We start from the raw sequence: 17,442 nt of genomic DNA on the forward strand, positions 1-17,442 counted from the left end.
AATTATCGAATGTACAGAATGATTATTTACACAGAGCTATACAGTAGTGCAGTTAAGATAAGTGAGATATAATTCCTACAGAGGCTATATAAAGTGCTAGTGGTTGTGAGTGGTGGTTCAGTCCATGTTATTATTGTGTGTTTGAGGGTACAGTTGTCCATTGTGGGTGTGTGTATGTTCAGTCCATGTGTTAACGTGGGTCAGATGTCAGGAGGCAGAGTTCAGGAGTCTGACAGCTGTGGGGAAGAAGCTGTTCCGGTACCTGGTGGTCTTAGTCCGGAGGCTCCTGTAGCGCCTCCCAGAGAGCAGGAGGGTGAAGAGTCCATGTGATGGGTGACTGGGGTCTTTGATGATTTTCCCAGCCCTTTTCAGACACCGCTTCCTGTAGATGTCTTTTATGGCAGGAAGTGGTGCTCCGGCGATGCCCTGGGCAGTTTTCACGACCCTCTGCAACGCCTTCCGGTCCGAGGCAGAGCAGTTCCCGTACCAGACTGTTATACAGTTGGTCAGGATGCTCTCGAAGGTGCAACGATAGAAGTTCACCAGGATGTCTGAGGACAGGTGGTTCTTCCTCAGAGTCCTCAAGAAGAAGAGGCGATGGTGAGCCTTCTTGACCAGCTTGGAGCAGTTGGTCGTCCAGATGAGATCCTCGGAGATGTGGACTCCCAGGAACTTGAAGCTGCTCACACGCTCCACAGCCGTCCCCTTAATGTGGATGGGTGGATGTGGGTCAGCATTCCTCCTGTAGTCCACGATGAGCTCCTTGGTCTTCTCGGTGTTAAGCAGCAGATTATACACAGGTTCCACCATACCTACACAATACACATAGGTCTGCTTTGATACTGTACTCTATAAGAGTTGTTCTGCAGAATCATACAGGCAGGAGTAAAGACCTTAACCTGCAGAGCATACACTCATTAAAAATTAAAGCTTTACATAACCATACGATTAACAATCGAACCTACTGGGAGCCAATTTTACAGTATTACTGAATAATCCAAGACTCAGAAGATTTTTTTTCCTGAAAGCCCTTGCGGCATCAGCACATACATTTCGACTCCTCGCACCAGTCCATTCACAATAAATGAGATTCTTGCATTTTCAAAGCAGGAAGCAGCAAGCTTGGTCAGTTGAAACACACACATGCATACGCACAAACATAACCCCCTACAGACTGCACAAAATGTGGGCTGACAGGTAGCTGCTGGATGTGCAGTCCCAGGAGACAGAACAAAGCACTTTCATTTTGTGTGTGTGTATGCTTAATCAGTATGTGTGTATTTGCAGGATCAGAATGTGTGATCATTCTGTGTGTGTGTGTGTGTGTGTGTGTGTGTGTGTGTGTGTGTGTGTGTGTGTGTGTGTGTGTGTTATAGGTACAAGGTTACATAAGAAGGAAGCCAAAGTGACCTTCACTGAGAGGAAAGAAAGTAGCTTAAAGGGATGAGTCCAAAACTCTCATGGGCTCACTCTATAGAGTGCGTATTTGTGTGTGTGTATGTAGAAGACTGTGTATGCTGGAGGTGTACACAAGTAGGCTATGGGTTGGTCACAGGTAGTTGTCATTTGTGGATCAGAGAGAAACAGCTATTAGAAATTAACACAGCTACGATCAACAACACACAGAACAGATAGGGCGATAGATAGATAGGCGATAGGGTGTGATGGAGGCCAATGATCCACTGTGGCTGTTGGCGCTGCGCTTCCACAGGCCGCTGGTGTAGAGACTTATTCCTGTTAATGACAACAAGGAAGCAAGACGAACAGCAATTTTACTTGCTAGCAAGGGAGGCTGGTCGGAACCAGGGCTCTTGGAGCTAAACACTCCTCACCTGTCTCCTAGCCAACTCCAAATAAACAGCCTTCCTTGCTGCCTTTTTATTGAAAACAGTTACAGTACACACAAGCACCACCCATTGTAAAAAAACAAAAAAAACAAAACAAAAAACAAACAACCCTTATGGTCACAAAAGATAAGGTACTGTGCGTGTATGTGTGTGCATGTGTGTGTATGTGTGTGTGTATGCCTGTGCGAGAGTGTGTGTATGCATGCGTTTGTGTGTGTGTGTTTGTGTTTGGGGGTGCGTTTGTGTGACCTCCTGCTTACCAAAAGGATCATAAAAGCAGGAAGCTTATTAAACAAGAAAACAGAACCCTCACATAGATTTGCCTATTATAAAATACTATAGCCTCCCCCACCAACAAACTGGCTGGAGAGTTGGTCAGAAACAAAGGAATGACTCTGATCTGATCCTACAGTTTGAACTAAGACTTACAAATTTAAGTAACACAATGACAACATTTAACAATTTGACTCCAACAGTGGCGACCCCTAAAGCGAGCTGAAAGAAGTGGAACAACTGAAGAATTGCATTACCACTATTTATTATTCCAGTATTGAGCCTCACATTTTTAATAATTTAAAAGTAAGCCTGGATTTATTTGTGATAGAAAGTAGTGCAATTGCAGGTTTTGGGGCCAGTGTGACTCAGGAGGTAGAACAGGTTGTCTACTAATCATGACAGTTGGTGGTTTGATGCCTGGCTTACCAAGTCCACAAAGTATCCTTGAGCAAGATGCTAAACCCCATGGAAGCGTACGCATGAATGGTTAGACTACACTCAAATAAAAATGCTGAATGAATGGGTGAATTAGACTTATTCTAGAAAGCTTTGAGTGCTCAGCTAGAATAGAAAAGTGCTGTTTAAGTACCATACATAAGTACCAGAACTATTTTCCTCAACTTAGAGTAAAGAATGAGTGGGTTAGAAATTAATTGGAACTTTTAGATAGAGGCTTGGAACGCTGGTTTCAGAGAGGACAGACAATGAGCTTGTTGTTATCAACCATTTATTTAATGGAAATGGGTTAAGGCTTTTCTTCCATCTCTAACCCAACTTTAAAAAAAGCACTAACAAATGAGACAATATGTAAAAAGGTTCATTTGTGGATTAGAGTCAGGTGTGTTTAGAAATCAGACCTTTCTTAGAGGGCAGGGTAGTAAGGTCAATAAATAAATAAATAAATTAATAAATTAATTCTCTATTTTCCAGAAGCTAAAGATTATTATCAAAGGAATGTATGTGACAGTACCACAAGAGATGTTATTATCTTTAGAAAGAATGATAGAGAGTTGAAGAGTGGTAATGGGGACTCACTTTTATTCTTAAATCTTTTATTTTGAAATTCTTTGTTGTATCCGTTGTAAAGTAAATCCAGTGATGCTGGTTATAGTGATGGTATTCCATCTACAACATACACCATATGTAATTTACTCTTATCATGTTATACCCTGAAGTGGAGTGATGTAACACATATTCTGTTATGTTTATGTGTGAAATACGATTATAGAAAATGCAAAAGCCAGTTTGTGTATTGGAAACACAGATTTAAGTGCCTTTGTTAGTAAAAGGAGGAAATCCCATTACAGCTATTTTTTTAAAGTGTTCTTTGAAAAAAAATCACTGACTACTACAAAAAAATTGAAAACAACAATAAAAGATGTTTTTTTTTCATTCTAATCATTGGTCAGTTGGTGCTTTGCACTCAAAAATCTACTGTACAGTACAAAAGGGGGAAAAGGACAACCCTAGTGGAGTAAACACCATGGTGTGATTTAGACCTTTGATGCTTGGCAAACACTATAACAACTTAATGGACTAATTGGTGAGTGTGGCTGCCAGAGACTGGCAGTGTCTCCAGAGCTTCACCAGACCTGGTTCTGGCTTCTTTGTTGTCTGAAGCTGTGTCACCACAGTTCAAAATCATACCTACCCCAGTCTTACACCAATGGTTTGTCTTATTCGTTTGTTTGTTTTTTGTCTCACTGTTAATGAGTTATTTCACTTCAAGGCATTTCATTTGCATTTTTATTAGAAACTCTTGACCATACATAATTGAAGCTAGATGGGTTGATCATGTAGGGCAGCAGGGTACATCTCACAATAAGAATCTGTTTATACAGGCTGTACACTTAGTAGTTAACTTTTAATAGTTGCTTGTGTCATGTACATTTGCTAATGGTGTATTGTTTTTTCTTTTAAGCAATTGAAAAGACTTTTAAACTATACAAAAACACGTAAGCTGAGGGGTAAGAGTGCATACCACATGGCTGCAGATGCCATCAGCTGAGTGTCGGGCACTCGCCTTTTCTATTGTCCACAATGTACAACAACTGAATAAGCAGAGTAGAGATACTACATGCATTATGTAGAAAATGTATGAACTAGTAAATTTAAAAAATACACCAATACATTACTACTTCATTAACTTTGTGAGATTTTACTGGGAGGTACATGAAACAGGTATTCAATAGAAGACCCTTAGTTGACCCTCTTTTTCAGTGTATCCCATCCTTTTTTTGTACAGTTAATTTGTTTGTGGGTTTTTTTGTGTCTATGTTGTGTGCTATCTTTAGTCATCAAGTTTCTGATAAGTGCAATTGGCAGATATACAGAATTTATTTAATGTGTCTGAGTATGAAAAATGTTACAGCAAATTCAGTCAAACTGAAAAAATAAAGTAAATAGCGAAATATGAAAATAATGCAGGAGGTCTGCAGCACTGCTTGTAGGCTTTTGAATCAAATCTAAGTTTTGTTTAGTAATTTTACCAACTTCCAAGCCTTTTTAATAAATTGTGACCCTACCTGCCATTCCCCATGTTTTACATGTTACAGACATACTACCATACTGTTTACTATGCCTATATATTTAATATTGGCTTCAGTACCAGGCTGTATATATATTTTTTCCATATTGTAAACAAATATTTTTAAAAAGCCACAAATGTCAATAACACCTTCACCTTGTGGCTATATTGTCACAACCAACCTGAATTGCAGTTTAGAAAAAGAAAAAAAAATGCCTATTTGTCACAATGGAGTTAATGAAAGCACTGATCACTGCAATGTTTTGTTTTGGGGGTTTTTGTCAGATGAGATGTCTTTCTGCCATTACAATATTGGTTCTACCCTCAACATGTTCATGCATTAGCTGATTGCTTTGCATTATTTACCAAAGTAATTATCAGCACAGTTTGAGTATGCATAGAGGCTAAGACAGTTATGCAAGCTGATGGCTGATGGTGCTATTTAAATTGCAGGGGGTTAATTTAATTATATACTGGGGAAAAAAAGATATTAAAAAAATCTATTTTGGACACTATTAAAGACAACATGCTACCAATAGAGATGTATCTACAGTTGTACCAGTTCTATAAATTGATTAAGGTGTTAATATCACTGATTTATATTTGCTTAAAAGCACTTGCTTGGTCATTGTCATATATGATGCTTATGATTTAGGTTTCCATCTGTTTTGCATTCAAATGATTTAAGTCTCTTGTGATCTACCTATATCAATCATTGAGAGGAAATATACATTACTTTAAAGTATAGTAATATACAATAAAAAGAAATGCTGAATAGCTTTGTACATAACAGGCATTTGATTAGCTGTATTTGCTTTTTTGTTTGCAGTAATGCTGTAATCAGAACTAGTGATAGTTGTGATAAAAAGAAAAAAAAATTGCAGGGAGCTGTAGTTATGCCCATTTGTAGATATATCATTAGAGCAAAGCTGTGGGTAGAAGTGTTGTAGATTTGTGTAGCTTCCTTAAGAAATTGGAAAAAAAAACCTTTTAAGATTTTACATACAGTATTGCATTCTAAAGTTCATTTTGAAATTGAAAACATTCTCACAAATGCAGCCTATATAACTCATAATGACAGATAGATTTGGTTAGTTTTTGTTAGATTTGTTTTCTGAAACATAATAAAAAATCAGATTTAAAACTACATATTCAATTTACTACATACTTACTACTTACTAAATCAGTGCATATTCTTGCCCCCCCCCCCCCAACAAACAAACTCATGCATTTTGTTGGCTGTATACTTTAGTTTGCTGTAATTGCTAAGAGCTGAAAAGTCAACTGAGCTCCAGGCGAGTACAGTCTGCAGTTTTCATTGATGATCTGCCTTCCTTCTGACAAATCTCCCTGTGTCTGCTGTCGAAAATAGGACCAGCTTATTCCTTTTTATCCAGGAGTTCCACATACAGAATGTTTTAGCCTTTGCCCAGAGATGCCCTGTAAAATATAGCTACATATTTAGCTAGAATATAAAGTAATAGGTTTGGAGTGTGACTGTTTTTGAGGTTGTGGACAGGTGTCTTTTATACTGATAACAAGTTCAAACAGGTGCCATTAATACAGGTAACAAGTGGAGGACAGAGGAGCCTCTTACAGAAGTTAGTTACAGGTCTGTGAGAGTCAGAAATCTTGCTTGTTTGTAGGTCACCAAATACTTATTTTCCACCATAATTTGCAAAGTTCTTTAAAAAAATCAGTGAATGTGAATTTGTGGATTTTTTCCCCCCTAATTTTGTCTCACACAGTTGAGGTATACATATGATGAAAATTGCAGGGCTCTCTCATCTTTTTAAGTGGGAGAGCTTGCACAGTTGGTGGCTGACTAAATACTTTTTGTCCTACTGTACATTGCAGAGCAATATCCTATAAACATACAAGTTTGCATCCAGATATGCTTTTCATTTTTAAGGAATTTGGAAAAAGAAAAAGCTCACTTTGAGATTGTGGGCTGTGTAGATTAAAAAGGGTAATTTTACTGATTTTATAATTACATGGAAAAAGTAATAAAAAAGTGAATGTACTTTAGAAGCATTTTTGTTCTTGCCCACTGTGATGATTAATAATTTCACCACATCACTACGTATCCATCTGGGTTTAGTACACAAACAAACTGTAGTAGTTTATATGCAAATTATTTCTGCAATGAATGTTCAGTGATTAAGCCATTTACTCTGTTTGTTATGCATCATTTATATGAATAGAATGTGTCTAATGCAGCAGCTCTAAAATAAAAACCTCTTTTGTGTCAAGTTTGTCTGTAAGCTGCTTTTGCAAGATCTCGTTTGAATTATGTGGACATTTTGGAAGCTGGAGTTGCTGTTACTGCTCAGTTACATTGCATGAGTTAAACACAGGCGTGGGAAAATAGTAGAAATATCTGTGTTTCTATGCTTGGATGTGGTATTGTCCTAGTTTTGACTATTACTGTGGCAACTTAGTGATTAATTTCAATACATCATGTCATATCATGTCACACACAAACATATTTTATTTTTTGGGACAGTCAAATAATTCTAAGAACAAAGAAAACATTCACAACTGCAGACAAATAGAGGCTTACGTAATTCAAATAAGTACTGATCTTGTTTTTCTTAACTTACAGGTGCAACAAAAGGGCCTGTCACACTTGGCTTTCTCTGTTCTTCTGACAATCTCTACGTCAGTCTTTTGATAGTGGGAGAGAAGATAGTTTCTCTGGATCCAGCCTGACTCCTATTCCAAAGTTCCATCCCACCTAATCAGGTAATGACTCCGCCGTATGTGTAAACAAACATAATGCCAGACTTGGTAGCTGTTTTTTTTTTTTTTTTTTGCTGATTTTAAAATTGGGCCCAAATGATTAGAAAAAAATAGTATGCATAGAAAGATATGCGTGCAGTAAGGCCCAGGCTCCTGGTTCTGTTCTGGAACTGTCAAAATCATTGCTGTCGGTATGATAATGATTAAAAAGTAAATTGTTACTTTGAAACAACTCACCAAATCTAAATGAATTAAGCCAAAACCAGCCAAACCTCATCTACTATCGTGCTAAGCCTGTTCAGAATCAAATTCATCTATTCAAACATACAAGATGAATAACTGTCAAAAAGAGGAAAAAGAAACATTTACAACAAGAGAGAGCTGGAGAGAAAGAATGCCTGTTACCTCCACAGATGAAATGGCTGTGTGGGTGGATGTACATGTGAGTGCAGGCTGCTAGGAGCTATGAGTGGGAAGTGGGTACTGAGTGGGAAGAGAAGAGCTGCTTTAGTGAGACAATCAGCACCAAGACCCACTGAAAAGCAGTCACGCTTTCATGGCTTTTCTTTGTTTTCTGTGTTCCAGGTAGTGAGGTTGGCTATGGATAATTGGTAAAAGTGTCTGTCTGTATAGAGCGTGTTTGTATGTATCGAGGTCAGCTGATGGTGTGTCCCATTATTTCTCACATAATCATGATGTAGTTTTATAGAAGACTCCATAGAAACAGGATAAAATAGACTCACTGGACAAAAAAAATATTGTTTAAAAGTGACAGTAAGCCTCAAGAACTCATGTAAATGGACCTGCTGCTTTATTTCGGTTTCGGCTGGTTTATGCCACAATATGATTCACATATATTGTGTAAACAACAAAAACAAAATGCTTATGTGCACGTATGATAGGCACTATTTTGGAGTATTTCTAGTGGAAAGGGACACTGCATATGTATACATATTCACTTTTTATATATTGCGCATTTAAGCATTTGTATCCAGTAGTAATGACGACATTGTTGTTGTTTATATAGAGAAGTATTATTTCATGCTGTTCAACATGTTTTTTTTGCTCGTGCGCCAAAAATCACGAATCACAAAAATCCTCAGATGTAAAGTATTTGCTGCAGCATTTAGTCTGCACCTACAAAAGCCTACAAAACGTCAGGTGCTGTAATAAGGTCTTAAAAGCCTGGTAAAGCTGATATAAGATAGGTCTCTTTTTAGGTTTTAGAAAAAAGGCATTATTAAGAAGGAAAAAAACCCACAGTGCTGATGAATTTTAACATTTTGGTTTCTTCTGTGAGTTTTCTACAACTTTTACAACAATTATTCCCCAAATCTGAAAGTACTACCTTGATGCATTTTTATGCATCATTAGAAGCTTTTACTTAGGAAACTGAATAAAACTGTGTTACCCATGCTAAAGTATAGCCAGCTGTGTGACTGCCAAGTGTACTCTGCCATATAAAATACTTCTAAAGGTACAGTTATACACTCTGGGAAAGCTGAGAGTTAGATGAGAGGATTCACCAGTTGCCAGTTTGTCTGAAGACTGAAAAACCCGGAAACAGCTACGTTTGCTCAAGTGGTGACCTGCAGTTACCGTATTCCTTTGAAGAGCTACTTGACGCTGGCTTCAAAAGTTAGCCAGTCTCGACAGACTTTAATGTTAAATTGCCTAGCTTCATTCATGAAATTCAAATGTTTGTAATATGATACAAAAACAGTTTTAGATTTTTTTAAGGACTTGATTTTAAGTGTAGATACTTTATATTGACAAGTGTGCCAACATATGTAACTGCATCCTGTACTGTCCACTAGGATTCACCTAGTGCACCTATTTCAGCTGTATTTGTGGTATTGGTGCTCTTTGGTGGATGTTGCTGCAGATGGCTGACCCTCCCTGAGCCTGTTCTGCCCGAGGTTTCTTCCTGTTAAAAGGGAGTTTTTCCTTCCCTCTGTTGCCAAGTGCTTCCTCACAGTGAGTCATCTGCTTGTTGGGGTATCCTCTGTATTATTCTAGCGTCTTACAATATAAAGCCCCTTGAGGGGACTGTTGTTGTGATTTGGCACTATGTAAATAAAATTGAAACAAATTGAATTCTAATTATCGGGTCAATAAAATTTATCGATGCAGCTTGCTATTATTAGCTAATAACCTAGCGTTTTATATTCCTGAATCCCAGAATCAAGACTGCAAATGACATGACATGACAGCTAAACCAGAAGCATCAAAATATGGGGTTCACAATCCAGTGGGCAATCTTTCAACAAAAAAGTTATATCTCATCTGTCAAGTATCAAAATCTCCTGTTTTATATGGAGTTATGAGTGGGAGCAGTTTCCAAGGATTTACTGGTCATAGCCAAGAAGTAATCTGGCACATAACCCCCTACCAATGAATTGCTATTGTGATAAGTTTTGTTTTTGTTCTATATATATATATAGGGTATGCTGTAAAAAATGCTAGTTTTATATTATATTGATTTCCCCTCATATCAGACTATTGGTTGAACAACTATGTGTATGATCTCGTTCTCTAATAACTGCGCGCTTAACACGTCTACTCGCATTTGACCTTGAACATGCAACATAAAAGAGCGCACATACTTGGGGACACAAGAGCTTGAATCCCTAGCCTCTCTTGCTCTCGGGCTTCTGCAGCTAGATGGCCCTCAGAGGAGAGCCCTGCAATGCAGCATCTGTGTGACTCACACATGCACGGACACGCGCGCGCGCACACACACACACAGCGAGATGGCAGCATGTAAAAGTGCTCAGATCGTAGGAGGGAAATGAGGTGGTAGAGAGAGCACAGTGAGGAGAAAGATGAAGCCTGATGAAAGGTGGAGGAGAATGAGTAGGAGGAACATTGAGTGTAGGAGGTGGAGGAAGGTGAACAGGAAGAAAAATAACAGGTAGGAAGAAAATTTCTAAGTGGAAGGATGATAAGAAACCAGACAAAAGAAGAAGAAGCAGATAAGAGCCATGGAAATGACAAATGGACTATTTAATTAGCTCGACGATTACATTGTCTGGAATGAATCTTTATGGCTGATGTGTTCATAGAGAGTTCATCACTCTCACTTCATCTATTTAAGCTGGACTCACATTGTGATTCACACTTGGAGAATAATTGTCTTGAAACAAATGAAAATAAACTAGAATATTTCCACAGCTTCCAAGTTTATCTTCAACATGCTTCTGATTGGTGCATTAGATTTTGCTTTAACTAATTGCTGTTTTCATAGTCAAGCATTATTATACAGGAACAGCCTGTAATTAGTGTTGAAACTACTCATAATTTGCTGAGCAAAGATAATTCATATTAGTTTATTAAAAACTCCCAAATAATAAATACATAACAATACTCAGCAGTAATCCCATTAGTAGTTTTGAACTCACCAAGCGCTATTTTTATAGTGGGCAGGTGATAGTGGAGATGGACAGGAGCAGAGCCTTTCAGCCTCTGGGAGAACATGCAGTTTCACTTTACTGAGCTCTTTTTGCAATGTGACAAGTGACAGATGCATTTAAGTATGAATTACAATTCAAAAATTATGTTATTCCTCTGAACGGATTATATTTATGTTTTACCCACACAGCACGCTTACTTTTTTGAGGCCGTGAGGATGCCCGTATGGAGCAAGTTTTGAATCAAGAATGTGTATTTGTGTTTTGACTCTCAGTTATAATAATGTGCGCAGTAGGCTATATTTTTCTTTTCTCTGCCTGTCTTGTATTGGTTGTGCCTCACAGGACAAATATGCATAGAAAATGTGACAGTGACTGTTAATTATTGTTAATATGCCCTATAGCAGGAGACTGGAGCCCAGATCTCCAACACTGTAGCTCAGTGAAAGTCAGTCAGACACTGTTTAAACTGTACTCCTTTACAGTGTAACTGTGCATGTTTCTGTGAATGTGAATTATGCGTTTCTTTATTTTTTTTTTTTCCATGTAGGAAGCAAATAAAAACAGGCTCCAGGCTTTGAATCCTCTGACTTTATAATGATTGGCTTTTATTGTCAGCAGAAACAGCAGTTAATAACTCAAGAAGGCAACCCCAATATTTGCTTTACTTACATGGCACCCACTGTCCCTCCTCTGAATAACCTCTTTCCCGAAAAGCAGTTTTTAAATTAGATGGGGGAGTCAGGGGAGGAAAAGTACCAAGGATGGTTTATTCTGAGGACACACAGAGGAAAATTGCCCCCTTTCAAGCTTTCTGATTTAAAAAATGTAAAACAACCCACTGCTTTCCAGTAATACTTTAGCTAGAGCTCTGTGCATAAACAGCTCAAGATATTTACTGGATTAATTTCAACATCTCACATCAGTGGTGTTGTGGAAAAAGCAGCTTGTCACTGTTGATTCATTCCTTTTTAATAATCATTAGACGTAGGTGAAGGGAGCAGAGAGGAGTAAAATATCGCCCTCAAAATTGCTTTGAGGCTGAATAACAATGTCAGCGCGTGGAAGGCTGAAACAGGAGATGTAATACGCCTTAGTTTGACATTATGAAGCAGATATCAATTATGGATGTGCAGTGAAAAAACGTCTAGATATGAATAAAAAACTGCAGATATACACATTGTGCATGTTTACAGATTACATAACGACCACTTTGATGGTTTTGTTTTGATTTCTGTCTGAATATCCTTGTTGCTAGTGTTTTCCTTTAAAATATTAACACTGCTGTGATATATATGCTCACTTAGTTTATAGCTGGCACCTAGGTGACAACACATCTCGCAGGTGATCTGAAGTAAAAAATTACTTTCTATAGGATAAGCAAAACGATGTTATGGAACGGCTGTGTGCAGGCAGGAAAAGGACCCAAAGTGCAGACTCCGGAGACAGACGTGAACTCAAAACAGCTTTAATGCTGAACTCAAAAAAGGTAACAAAACTGAGACTCCAAAAAACAAACTCAGGCAAACAGACAGAACACACAGCATAGTAAACAGTAGATCGCAACACGAACAAACTGAAACACAGGGCTTAAATACACAGTGGGAGCAATCAGGGAATGGTTAACAGGAGAGAAACACAGCTGGGGCAAATCAGGCCTAACGAGACAAAGGAAGCACAACCAGATGCATTTACATGAGACAAGGACTTTCAAAGTAAAACAGGAAACATAACACAGACTGAACTTACAGACACAGACTCACAGGCAGGCAATACAACAGAGGGAACAGAGACGTGGGACCAGGGCAGACACAGAGACATAAACCATAAGATAGAACTCTAACAAAGAAACCAAAGACTAGAAAGGATGAATAATATAATAAACTCAAAACCCTGGGTCAACGACCCAGGCATCCTAACAAACGATGCAGTACTGAAAAAAATAAAAATCTGCATTTATAGTAACGCTAAAAGTATACAACTCTGCAGACTGAAAACCGTATCATGAAGTCATCACAATCAATGCTAGACTACCAAGAAGCACTCACCTATAAGCATCTTCGTAATCTCATGATTATCAATATCACAACAAGGAACTTTTTACACTGCCAAAGGGGCAGATAATCCAAAAAAGTAAAATATTTAGTCCAGAAAATTTACTTTTTTACTTTCACTTTAATTTTTTTTCCAAGTCATTTGATATTGTTTTTCCCTTTTGTGAACATATTTACTTCAACCTTTGGGTGACAATGTGGTGTTGAGAGCATTTTAAGCATTAATTGTCAGCACTCAGACTCTCAAATATATCAGGCATCTGTTTGCAACTGAATTTTCAGAAAAAGCCTTATACTGTGTTTAAACTATATTCACTGTAAATTGCGTCTACTGCACAGCAATTTTAATCCTTTAAAAAAGAGTCTAAAGCTTTAAATTACTTTAGAGCTTGGATCGATCTTTTAAATTAATTTGACTGGATGGTGTGAGGTTTCTGTTTACAAATACATCAGAACATGATTTCAAATGTGGCTGTCACCTTCAACCTTTTACATAAGGATCACTCTGAATGCTTGTGAAAATTGTCTTAAATGTTACAGTGTAATGACAGAAAAGCCAAGTTCATTTTTGTTTGTCTACAAAAAGATCTTTTCTAATGTTTAAAAAAAATGTCGACCAATGCTTGTTTGAGTATTAATATTACAACAAAGAACTAAGGCAACGTTTATAACACAGTAATAGGAAAAATGTACTATAAATTAATTAATGGATGTAGTGTTTGGGTTATTTTATAGACTCTTGAAACCTTAAACTGTTTTTGCCTAACAGGCAACAAAATACTATATAGTAACATGAAAGTGCTGCAAGCTACCATCCTAACTATCCACTTGCAGCATTGCCCTGCTCTGCTTGTCTGTTCACTATTCAACTCCATTCTTCTCCAGGGCAGAGAGAGTGCCTATCAGGATCAACCAGCCCACTGGCAAAGTGCCACAGGCTTTTTGCCAAGTGCAACAGACCTACTGTCTACTAAGACACCCAGCGTCCAACTCTATCATATCACAATCATACCAGAGTTGGTATTTTAACTGAGCATAGCATTAATTAGTATTTTTTGTAATGTAATTTTTTTATGCATTCCGTTTGATCTTATCTTCTTAATACCTGCTAAACCTCCAGCCAGTATTTTGTTTTGTTTTATAATATTGAGTGAATACAAATGGTGTTAACTAGAATTAGCGAGACACTGAAATTAAGAAGAAAGATGGAGTTTCACATTAGGTGTGGTAATATATTATAATTTCCCCATTTGTTTTATTTGGAGTTTAACCCAGAAGGTGGTGCTGTTTTATTTATACAGCATGCATTGTGCAAAAGTATGCAGAGCACACTTATTGCTACCATCATCATCAACAGCTCAACAGACCTCCAAAGAAGGCAGGGCAAATGTCCCTTGTCCTCTTGTGAACCACCACTGACACCATGCGCCTGGCCACCAGTCAGTTGTATCTGGAAAATTGCCACTGAGCTGAATGTGACCTTCATCATCAAACAGACAGTATGTAGACATGGCATGAGGACAGCAGTCTCATTTCTGAATTTTATGACTCTTTTAATATTGTAATGGAGTCTTGTACGGGGACACAGTGAGTGAACAAGCAACAGAAGAGAGAGTGACAGTAAAGGTGCTGTCCTAAATATACTGTGGCTTTTGGACCGAGACAGAGAGAGCATTTATGTAAAGCAGTTGGTGGTGAGGTGTTCTTTGTCGTGGAGTCTGTGTCGTGGTTTCATTCACACTGGTGTTTCCTTCAGAGGTGACTCATGCAAAGCTCCATTGACTCCTGACTGATCCATTTAGGCAGCAAAGGCTTTATAGCAATCCTATATTCTCTTCTTTTCCAGAATATTCTTTGGTTCTCTTTATTATAACCACCTCTGTGCTCTGTCTATAGTATTCATTCTCAATATTATTTGTGGTCCTCCTGAGAACCAGCCTGCTCATGTGTGTCCTCTGTAATGGACATTTGTTTTTGGTCTATATCTTTTGACCTGTTTAAGCTACCCCACTAAGTCCTGATTTGCAAATAGAGGACATCCTGGGCTTTCCATTGATATCTCATGTGTTTGGGTGTGCTCTTTTAGCTCCAAAGTAGGAAATCACAAAAAAAGTTCAATGGGAAGATTCTTAGTTCCTCAGTTTTCAAGAGGATATTCACACAGTGCTAACAGTTCATCTCAACTATCCCTTGATCAACACCACTGAATGTTATAAATTTGTAACCAAATGTTAAGATTTCCAATCATAAAATAGTGTAGCTATGCTGGTGGCAACACACCTCTTTGGTACAAACTTAAATACCTTACTAGCTATTGCATCGCAGAGATGTGCATGATCCCAAGAGGCTAAAGCCAGTTGCTGTTACCACCGTACCCCTGTATTAGTCCATAAAATAAACTGCAGGCTAAGCGCACACAGTGACAAACAGACAATCTGACAAAGACCAAAAGAAGGGCAGGAGTATAAATGCACACAAGATAATTCGGGGAAGTGGATGCAGGCACAGGTAAACACAAGCAGGGAAATAACTCAAACTGAGGCACAAGACAGAAATTGACAGAGTAAAACAAGGATTAATAAACAGAGAAACTTCGACGAGGGGAACCCAAGGGAAAGTATAATGTGCAAGGGGCTAGACTCAGATAACAGCCTCCATAAATACTAAAGAGTACCTAGTACCTAAGAGTAAACCTGGACCACAGTATACCCCCAAAATGGGACAGTCAGTAGCATGGAAGTGGATAAATTAATACAGCATTACTAGACACAAAAGTAACAGGAACAGAACTCAACAGGCCAACAACTCAAAACCCTGTGTCCAAGACCCAAGACTGTGACAAAGGCAGCTTTGGACATAAGCATAGTTTTAATTAATAAGCAGTTATTAAGCCTAAATGACACATACATTATTTGTAACAGTATGCAGTGCTTTACAAATGTATTAGATCACCAGTCATAAAAAGAAGAAACTACAAATATTTCCGAAACCTGTCAAAATCCTAAACGTTAAATCTATATTGTTATTTATTCTTTAAAACATAATTATGTGCATTTATGTTTCTTACGTTTTGTAAAACCACGGATTAGAACAATAAATTCAGTTAAAGACCTTATTAATACTGGTGGATTAATCATTACAGATACAGAAAAGTTCTTTTGAGTAAAAAATGTTAGCAATAATGTAGCAGCTGAGGAATAAACCTTTTAAATTGGCTAATAAATTTATTAAGCATTGATTATTTATGTTATGCAAATATTTACATTATTTGCAATGACATTTGTGTTTATTAGAGCAGGGCGATATGACCAAAAATATTTATCACGATATACATTTGAAAAAGTGCGATAACGATATAACTGACGATATAATTGACACTAGACAAAATACTTTACAACTCCTCAACTTTATTAGTGCAAAAAAAACCCATCAATGTATTTTCACTTAAACAAGCAGCTGGTTTTTATGTGCATTAAAGTTATATAAAAAATTTAACAGTGCAAATGCAAATTCCTTGCTGACAGTTTAACCAAAAGGCATTTCCAGTGGAAATTGGCCGACATATCCTCAGCATAACCATGTATAATATCCACAAAACTTAAAAAGAGGTTAAACACACACAATATGGTAATATTATGTTGAAGCACAGTACGTATCACTCCGCGAGGCTCCTGCTTACGATAGCCGTAATGCTCCGACAATCCATCAAGCGGTGCGGCTTCATTGCTTAGCAAAGTCGTACTAAAACATTTGACAGATTTTCGAGCGCCGTGTACCACATAAAATCATTTCGAGGTCAGTAAACACAACCAGAATTCATACATAAGGTCCATTGGATTATAAGGGGCACTGTCGATTTTCAGAAAAATCAAAGGATTGATTTTAAGTGTGCCGTATTTTCCAAATAACACGGTAATAACGACGGCCCGCTAGCATGCTCTACCAAAAATAGTGCTTTGTTGTGTATCTGATGGATGAAAGCTAAACCAGTTCCACACCACTGACGTTGCAGCATTTTTACAAACCAATTCTGGTTCATCCGTTTCATTCAACGATCCGCTTTCGCTCTTCTCATTCTGCGTCGCCGCCATGTGCGTATGTAAACAAAGGCACTGCGCATGCGCGTTTTACCCATATTCTATCGCAATATGTCATTTTCCTATCGTTGCCCAAAATTACACCGGTATTACCGTGATGGCTGTGTCTATTGAGCTAATAGTATGATATAGCCCAGCCTTAGTGTTTATTATCCATCTTAACAAAAAATATGGACATGTTGTATTTTCAGTCTTTTCATACATCCTTTGTATGGGAATCACTCTTCTGTTTTCCATTTATTATATTCTGTTCCACTCTATTCTGTTCTCCTGTTTGGTTGACAGTGAGTAGTAGTATTTAATGTACTGTGAATGTAGTACCTAGTGCTCACTGTAGCAGTACCTTGGTCTTCGGCTGTAGTTATTGACTCCCGTTTTCTCGAGCTGACTTCACTTCACTCTCTGGCTCTCTGAGGACCGCAGAGCTAAATGACAAATTGCTTCTTCACACACACCCTTATGCACAACTGCACAGGCTGCCCTGTAAAT

The 17,442-nt window shown here is 38.0% G+C and overlaps 1 protein-coding gene across 1 annotated transcript in view; it reads left to right on the forward strand.

Moving 5' to 3' along the window:
• Positions 1-17,442, forward strand: part of map2 (microtubule-associated protein 2) — a 100,820-nt gene that overhangs the window by 44,994 nt on the left and 38,384 nt on the right. The window contains exon 4 of the mRNA XM_040028405.1: positions 7,256-7,395. The gene's annotated coding sequence lies outside the window, so the exon portion shown is untranslated. The remainder of the gene's footprint in view (positions 1-7,255; positions 7,396-17,442) is intronic.

Source organism: Simochromis diagramma, unplaced genomic scaffold (assembly GCF_900408965.1).
Source record: "Simochromis diagramma unplaced genomic scaffold, fSimDia1.1 OVJJ01000343.1, whole genome shotgun sequence".
In the NCBI taxonomy this organism is placed as follows: Eukaryota; Metazoa; Chordata; class Actinopteri; order Cichliformes; family Cichlidae; genus Simochromis; species Simochromis diagramma.